This window comes from Typopeltis vanoorti, chromosome 11, assembly GCF_054136105.1.
Source record: "Typopeltis vanoorti isolate ZY-2024b chromosome 11, IOZ_Tvanoo_1.0, whole genome shotgun sequence".
Taxonomy (NCBI): domain Eukaryota; kingdom Metazoa; phylum Arthropoda; class Arachnida; order Uropygi; family Thelyphonidae; genus Typopeltis; species Typopeltis vanoorti.
This window is the reverse complement of record NC_143559.1, coordinates 110,042,220-110,051,709: the sequence shown is the minus strand read 5'-3', so window position 1 is coordinate 110,051,709 and position 9,490 is coordinate 110,042,220.

Sequence of the window (9,490 nt, the reverse complement as noted above, 5' to 3'; positions counted from 1 at the left end):
TACATCAATCGTATTTCTTGTAGGGGAAAAAAATTGAAAGAAAGAAAGATTTCGTTTTGTCTGATTTTAGTATGAAAAAGTGTCCGACACTAAGCAGAGTTGACACATTTTTAATAAAGATATTTATAAAAACTTTGGTTAAATTTTATCAAATCAGAACAGATTAATAATATCACTTTTTTGCAATTTTTTCCCTATGAAATTGAGCTTACAGCATCCAAGATTGAACGTACACTGATCTTCTTGTACGTTTCTTAACTCAAGCACATTATCTAATTTTCTGATTTGGAGTCAAGTTATTGTAATATATCATCTCACACATTGCCTGGACAAATAACCACTCGGCCAGCCTGGTTGGCTGAGTGGTTAGCGTATTCGCTCTCCAACCAAAAGGCTGCGGGTTCGAATTCCACCGTGGGCATGGATGTTTAGGATTGTCTGTTAAAAGACTAGTGGTGGTGGTCGGTGGTAGATGGCGTTGATGTAGATGATGAAGGTAGTTGCGGTTGGTGGAGTGGTGGAGACAGACAGTTGTAGGTTGATGTCCTCCCTCGATCAGTCTTTGGACTCCCTGGAGGGGTTACATAATCATAATAATAATATCAGCCACTAAATTAGAAACTTTTATTTTGTTCAGTGGTTTCCGTATAGGCATACTGCTGCCAATCCCGACTCTCTTCATTTCCCTATGCATTTGAGTCGGGAACAGCCTTCACTGTCCGTACAAGCCTTCTCAGACGATGGCGATTTCGTTCCTGACAGATTGTCTTAGGAATACAGTTACGACTCTTAGTCAAGCAATGCGGGTTATTTTTCCACTGATTATACACCCGGGATATCCTTTTGAGAAACTAGCCAGCTTTACTGTTTTCAAAATCGTGACTCCAGCCACTCGGGCACCCACAATAAGCCCTTTATCGAACTCCGAAAGTTCGTTTTTTTTTTTTTCCTATTATGATGATGGACACTTTTGCGATTACTAACAGAAACATTATCAAATAGTTGCTTGGAAAACACGTGATGACGCACGTGACTAAGTATTCTGCATATTCGCTACGTAAGTGGCGTTTATGTGCATCGACATAAAGGCTTCTAATTCAGGGGCGGGTTTTTGTAGCTCTGAAACTGGTCTAATTGAAGACTGAAGAAGCTCGATTATTGTTTTTCTTTTCTCTCCTTTCTGAATTCTTAATAACAAATCCGAGTAAAGGCAACATCATAATAATCTGCATTCCGACGGACTGACAAAATGAATGAGAGCGATATTTAGTATTTTTATGTAACTTCTTCCCACGAATGAGTTGTGCAAACCTAAATATCACTTTTGTACTATAAGTGGGCCATATGGTACCATAAGCCTTTTTTTCTGTTTACATGTATTCAAGATACCAAGTAATTTTATATAAACTTGGTTTTTAATCCTTTTTCCCAAGTAAGCAAACAGACAAGTAAGTCAAGTTTGCGTCTACACGTAGTGCAAGTCTGAGGCAACTCGTGGTAAAGGTGGATTAACCTCCGATCACTTTCCTTAGCATTTATCCCCTAATGTTAAGCACATCCCCATAATCCTAAATACCTATATATATATATATATATATATATATATATATATATATATATATATATATATATACCAAACCATGCATGCCTACGGCGGATTTCAAAGCTGCAGCAGTTTGTTGGTTGGAAAACGAATGCCAACCAGCCAGCTATTTGCTTTATTTAAAAAAAAAAAAAAAAAAAAAAAACGTACGGTCTCTAAGTGTTTGCGTACGCAAGTTTGATCAATTTTAACGTTTAATAATGGATTTGTGTGTATATCTTTGGTAGTAAATGTTAAAATAGACTATTCAAGGTTGACCGATTGACAGAGCCTCTGCTACTAATGGCTCACGAAAAAAGTTAAGCAAGTTTGAACGTGGTGAGTAGTTGGAAGGGATCAGTCGTTCGATGTTGTTGGCACACTCTCCCTCGATGAGTCTTTGGACTCCCTGGAGGTGTCACATAATAATAATATTTTTAGGCTATGCGATTCGGTATGAAACGTTTGTTGAAAAAATTCCACATATAAGGGGACCCCCCCTCCGCAGTTTAATCCCATGTAGTTCAAGAGTCAACTGTAATTGGCATAGGAATAAAATAATAATGTAATTTATTTTCTGTTATCATTTATAACACTGCGTGGATACCGGACATGATTCTTTGTCATCAACTTTAGTGTTTTATAATCAAGCTCCTCCATATGTGACCAGTCAATTATTCCTGCTATGTACTTGCAGAATTTCCCACGTATTGATTACTGTTATGTTATTGCCTCCATTTACTCTGGACATTAGAACTTTTCTAACTCTTCTCAGATTTCACAAACTCTGTATTCTTTTTGAGTTTTGAATACGAAATGCTGCCCGCCTCAAGAATTTGCAGGTATTTGTAGTATTCATTGTTGATGAATGTTCCACATTTATGAAGTCCAAAAATTCCTTGCAAACGTCATCATTGAAGTGTCTGGGCAACATGGTGGAAGGTGTGTACCGTTCACGGAACATTTACTTCATGAACTATGAAGCAAATGTATCAGTGAATACTATGCGTTTATGTATAATAAAATAATTATAATGTTTCTGTTTTCTTTTAATATCCTTCTAATTTTGTTTATCCTGCTAACAGCAGTCTTAAGACATCATTAAATTAAAATTGCTAAAGGGAGCGTTTTGAAATATGTGATAGTGCAGCAGTTTCACGTTATATTAATGATGATTTCAAAGATTCAACTGCCAATCATTTTACCATCAACATTTGTATCCTAAATGCTTACATCTCTCGAATCTTGTTTAGAAATTAGGTTTTTACTAAATCATTGTCTTGGTATGATCCTCATTTTTCCAATGCTGGGCATGCTTTGAAAAAAAAAAAAAAAAAAGTGGTTAAGGCCTTTTATTTTCCAAATGGAGTAGGCCGTTTTACTTTTGGTGCCTAATGGGCAGTAAATCTTCACCCTTCACCAATCAGAAATAGCTGACCCACACTATCGATCACATTAAACATTATCAAATGATAATGTTTAATATGATTGATAGTGTGGCGACTAACCTGTCGATTTTCGTGTAGTACACGCACGCACGCACGCACACACACACACAACGAAATGTATGACAGTTTTGCACATAAATAGATGGCTTTTTTTTTCGGAGAAATTTATACTTTTAATTTATATTCGTAGCACAATTTTTAATACAATTATTTTTAACCACATTCTTTTGCGAAATGCATAAGCATCGATTGAGTCTTCGTAGTTCAGTCGGTATAGATGAAGCTCTTTGGTCGGAAAGACCTAGGTTGGATTCCCGTCAGTGACGTAAGGAATCTTTTTCTGGTCTTCTCTACAGACAAAGGACACACCGGGAGGCATAGCGCTAACCACTTTATCCACGAGTTGCGGTTGCGAAGTCCAAGAATACTTGGAAAGGTCATGAGCGCTTAAGTGCCTGTTAGGACCACTGATAAAAAATAAAGAAAAAAATGGCATCAATTAGATCACTTTATCTGCCCTAATTCAAAATTTTCCGCAATTTTGAGTGGACATATTTTATTGAAGCTTGATAATTGAAATCATCACAACCGTTCGTCAAAACATTTCCGTTTTATTGACAATCAAATCCCGTTTATTAGACAAATCATTCGAACTGATATTAATAATTCCACGTTAGTTTTAAGTAGTGAATGAATTATATATCGGTGATCTTTATTAAAATATGTGAAAGGTTAACATTTTGGTTTCTGTTGATCTTCAGCTCTTTCGTGTGGAAAAATGAAGCAAAACAAAATATTTGGAATAGAAAAACAAAAAACGGGATCAACGCTATGTAACATGTAACTTTTGACAATAAACTTGCCAGTTTAATTGGCCCAACTCCAATGTAGGCAAGGATGCTTAGGAATGCCTTTAGGCGATAGATGATAGTCACATTGGAGACCAGAAATGGCTTGGAAAATTACTATCTTTGGTATATTAGAACCGGCGCCTCGATTATCTAATCAATAGCAACCCTAGATGACATTAATATGCGCATAGCTCTTCTATCCCTTCATGGAGGGATAGAAAAAAAAAAAAAAAACGTGTATATATATATCAGTAACAACGACGACGCTTCATTTTACGACATTCTGTTCTTCATATGAAGCTTTTCAATTGCGACCAAAGCCTGTTTAAACGACGTTGCATTCGCTAACGGGACTGTTCCAATGACATAACGGACCGATGCACAGTTTTCGTGAACTGCTTGTTTACGACATCTTTGATCGTTACATCTGTCTACGTTTTTGTTGTTTACTGTGAATTATAAACTATTTATAACTATTATTTTATCGTATTGTTATTAATAACGGCTGATGAACAAAATAAGGGTGCTATTGCTTCCAAGTGAATAGAAGATGCGTAAACCTGCTTATATTACACAGTATTGTAATGTAAATGTAATGTAAGGCATGTGCAGTTCTTTGTATCAGATGTAGATTTAGTCATAAAACTAAGTACTAAGTACACTGTACAAAGATCTGCCTATAATATAAAAAAGGAGCTATCCCTCATTCTTGCAATATAATACATATACAGGTGGGTAAAATGGAGGGTTTTTCCAAATCTTCAGTAACAGGTTAATCTGGCAAGATAGAACACACATTAACAGAAATGGTATACTTTGGTAATAGGGATAAACTCCATTCTTTGTTATTATTATTATTTTTATCAAAATTAAGTGGTTCGCGTTCTCTTCCCCCTTGTGGTGAGCTTCCTGTGTTTGTGTCGTAATCGACCACTACAAAAACATAAAGCTTACTTAGAAAGGTTACCACTGTAAATCGTTACAATCTGCTAACGGAAAAGAACCAGATTCTTAAGAACCTCCATAACTCACTCAATATAGACGAAGTCTTTCGTTTGAAAATACTTAGGTTCGAATCTCGACTAGACGCGAAGAACTTTTATCTGGACTTTTCAACTGAAGGTGAGTTAACCGACTCCATACCGATTTGGCCAGAAAACATGCAATTAACGACCATAGGAGCCAATACAAAAAGGAAATACCACATACTAAGTATATGGTATTTCTTTTCTGTGTACTAAAGCAGTATCATGTTTCTCAGAAATTAAATGGGAGTAAAATCTGTTGCATGCCGAGGAGTTTTCATTTCAAGAAATTTCCATTTCCAATTCAGCACAAAAAGAAAAAGAAAAAAAAGGACGTTTCTTCCCACAATATTTCATTTGTAAAACTGATATGTTTCCTACTATAATTCAATACGTTCCGATAAATGCATTCATTCGTGTTGGTGATAATGATTATTTTATAACGTTTCTGGTAATTGTATGCTAATCTCATTGTTATGAACTGTTAAGCGAAATCAAGATTAGCTTCACAATTATAGTGAATACAAAAAAGCGATCTTGAAAAAATCTCGTAAAGATAGGTTTTAGTCCCTTAATGATTTCTGTCATCTCAGTTTTAAATTGTTCTGAATCGGGTTTTATTAAGAAAACGAAAAAAAAAAGTGTACAAATTTACTGCAGAGAATCGTTCAGATTAATATCGTGCGTGCGTGCGTGTGTGTGTGTGTGTGTGTGTGTGTGTGTGTGTGTGTGTGTGTGTGTGTGTGTGTGTGTGTGTGTGTGTGTGTGTGTGTGTGTGTGTGTGTGTGTGTGTGTGTGTGTGTGTGTGTGTGTGTGTGTGTGTGTGTGTGTGTGTGTGTGTGTGTGTGTGTGTGTGTGTGTGTAAGGAAAACATTTTAGAAGAATATGTACAATTTCAGGGCCTGAACTTATTTGACAAATATTAGGCTCATCGGTCACTACAAAATAAAAAATTTGCGAATGCAAGATGCTCCTTATATATATATATATCGGTTACGTATTGTACGAGCGTTAGATAGCCAGAAGAGGGAGCATCGTAAATTCAATTCTAGTTGTCGACTTCAGGAACCTTTATTAAGCCATTTTTCGACCAGTTCCTGAATTAATCGATCTCTGGCACTGGCAAGCGGGTTTTAATTCCGAACACTCGGGTTTTTCTTCCCATAAACGCAAAAAAAAATCGACCGCAGAAGCCACACTATTTTCAGACATTAAAACATAGTGTTAGAATTAGGAGACCACAAGATGGCGGCACTCGTCAGCCGCATCTCTCCACCAGTGCAGTCTATAATTGGTGATAGTCTTGGGTCAGTTGATATATATCATGTTAAATTCCTTCCAAATATATTCAGTTCAATATGATTTTGCTACTGACGGCATCTGTTCGTTTCTGTAATTTTTTTCAGAACTATTATATCTGTGATCATTAGTTTTTAATCAACTCCTTTAATTCTAACCAAGCTCACAGATCCATCAGTTTAAACTGTTTTGAACACTGTCGTCGTGTATATAATTGGTTGTGTTTTGATCAAGTTCTCTCTCTTATTCCATATTCAGTTCACTGCTCACTGTATCAGATTTGCTTATTCTGATTTTCAATCTTCACTAAAAATTTTGCCTAATTACAAAAAATGTTTTTTTCGTTTCTTTGTTTCTATAGGTGTTCTTTTATAATGCTGTTTGTATTCTATAAATTAAACCAATTACACGACACTGATGCTCAAAACAATCAAGCGAATCTACAGTTTACGTGATATCAATAATGCCCTTTGGTTGTAAATACTTTCTAGAAGATCGTCTTTAAGAGATTTTCAAATGGAGGTGAATTAGCTGATCTCCTGTTTCTAATGGTTGTTTTACTAATATGATCAGGGGAGAATTCTCCATGCTTGCTATGCTTGCTGCGCAAGCCCATTAATTGAGAAAGAAGAAATATTTATTTGTTAATAAATGCATGCATTTATAAGCATTCCATTTAGGCTTTATTTTTGTAGACAGAAGACGTCTTAAGCTTGCGCGGCAATAATGGAGCTTGCTCGTCTAGTCAAAGCTACCTTGGCTTGCTCGGTTGTAGGAGCTTCCAGCTCCTCGCAGCAGCACTGTGATTTGATGCGCGCGCATAGCCATTTCACATCGTCTCACTCCATTGCTTAAACACAGGCCATACGCAGTCAACGTAGCTCTAGCCAGTGAGCTTCAGCCGGCCTTTACAAGTGTGCGTGTTGCTTGGGAAAATTAAGTTACAACACCAACTTTTTATGACGATGTTATTGACCAGTTCATAAAGAAGAACCGTAGGTTAGAATTTGTATTCAAGTAGCTAAATTGAAAAATATAAAATTTCATTTGTAAAATAAATGTTGTATTTGTATGATTAAATATACATAAATTTCTAAATATATAGTTTTAAATGGTCAGTAATTCATTATTCCGCTAGTCAGACTTCAATCACACCTCTCGCTCCCTGAATGATAACAAGAGCAAGCGTGAATTTCAAGACCAGCATTCGCCCCTCAATATGATTACTGATTATATTAGTAAGTGTAAGTAACTGATCACATTGCCTTTCGCATCTACTTACATTTGTCCATATTTAACTTCAAATTCCACCTCCTTGATCACCATATATATATTATAATATATATTTACTGTCATTATTTATTGTTTCATAAATATATTTCACACACGAGAGGTCGCTAACAGCGACATATGTGGGCAAATACAGTCGTATACAATTAATTTTTAAAAAATAAATTTTTGTAGACAAATATCTTTAATATATAAATATTTTATTTAATAAATTAATATTAATCGTAGAAATATAATATCATTATTAATAAAAAAAAACTATTCTTGTTTACTAAATAATTGTCATACCAAATACACTTAAGAATAGCCAATCATAAATAACTTGTTCACTAAAATTATCGCGTTGTTTTTATCGGACTTTCCTGAGACTTCTAAGTTCATGCTTGTCGATTTATGTAATTTTGATAATGGATTTTTTTTTTCTTCTTTGCAAAATACTTTTACGAAATTGTTGCCTTCATTTTCATTCTCGATTAAATTGAATTTCAGCTACCGCGGTAAAATGTTTATTCGACTTTTATCTTATCGTATGCCTATGTTTTTACTTTACTTCACCTATTTTCAAAGTGCGGTAATGTACTATATTTTCTAAATGCATTCTTAATGCATGTGAACGATAAAAATAGTTATCTTTGTTCGGTTCTAACATCGTGTTGGTATTTTATGGGCGTTTCGTCTTTGCGTTTGTCTTTAAGGTGATATTATAAATTTCAATATTTTTGCTTCACTTTCCCGCTTCTTAAGAAGCAGGATGGACAAAAATAGGATATTCTGACGGTGATTTACTAATTTTTTTTAAAAAATACTTATTTAAATAGAGTATTTTTTTATAATTTGGCGTCATGCGATACTTGGGTATCGCATGTAATTTTATTTTTAGTTCGCATTTGTTTTAATTTTTTTACTTTATTTTATTAATTAAAAATTTTAATTAAAATTAAAAAGAAATTACGTTAGCAATTACTTGTTATTTTTAACATTTATTAAATATATTTCTAGAAATACCAACTGAACTACAAAGGCCTGCCTTGGTATCTCATTTGGTAAAAGCTAACACTGTTTAACACAAGTACTGTGAATTTGAATTTGCGTTAGGAACGGAGTTTGTAAAAGACTGTACTGGACGATCTTGTACAGCTCCTTGTGCTGTTAGGGAATATATGTGAAGAGAAAAAAACCGCATCCCACATTGGTCACTGTGAACTCAAATATATAACTCCAGTTAGTTATTCACATGTGCCGTCATTTTGAGGTACGGAAGTGAACATACCTCATTGGGTTTTTGAGAGTCTGCTAGAAGTGGTAGGGTCACAGCTGTCCTTCAGCAGTATTGGACTTAATTACCCTGTAAAAACTGTAAAATTCTTTTACATTTTTTTTAAATTTTCAAATTCCTTTGTTTCAATATCTTATATCAATATTTGATTACACATTTATTCTCTGTGTAAACATTAATGATCTGCTTGACTCTGTATTTATAAAAACTGGAGCCTTTTATGTTCTTTATAGATTCAAATTTATGCGAAGGTATATCGAAAAGCTCTTGGAATCATTCTTCTTTTGATAACCATTAAGTATTTATTTGTTTGTGCGAATCCCACCCAAGAAAAGTTGTATATTTATCGTGCATTGGAGTACTATATTTATTCAGAAGGCCTTGTGTATCATGAAGTTGCTGCTGGCTTTATTTAAAGCATGTAATGGCTTGAAAAAGTTCTACGTCAGGTCTTTACGAGATCTCGTAGATCAGAAGAACGGATTATATAATCTTAGCCCATTTACAGTACGTAAAATTGTGCGATAGGTTTACGACCTTGTGTAGGTGAGATTCACACAATAAAGTTTTAAAAAATAATAATGAAAGTAATTATGAAATATAATCCGTGTACTTACGTAATTGTTGATTTCAGAATAGATAACATAGCTCTTAAATAATAGACAAAATTTTTTCTTGTTCATTTCTCCAGTGAAAGTCGGTATAAACATTTTTGTCTC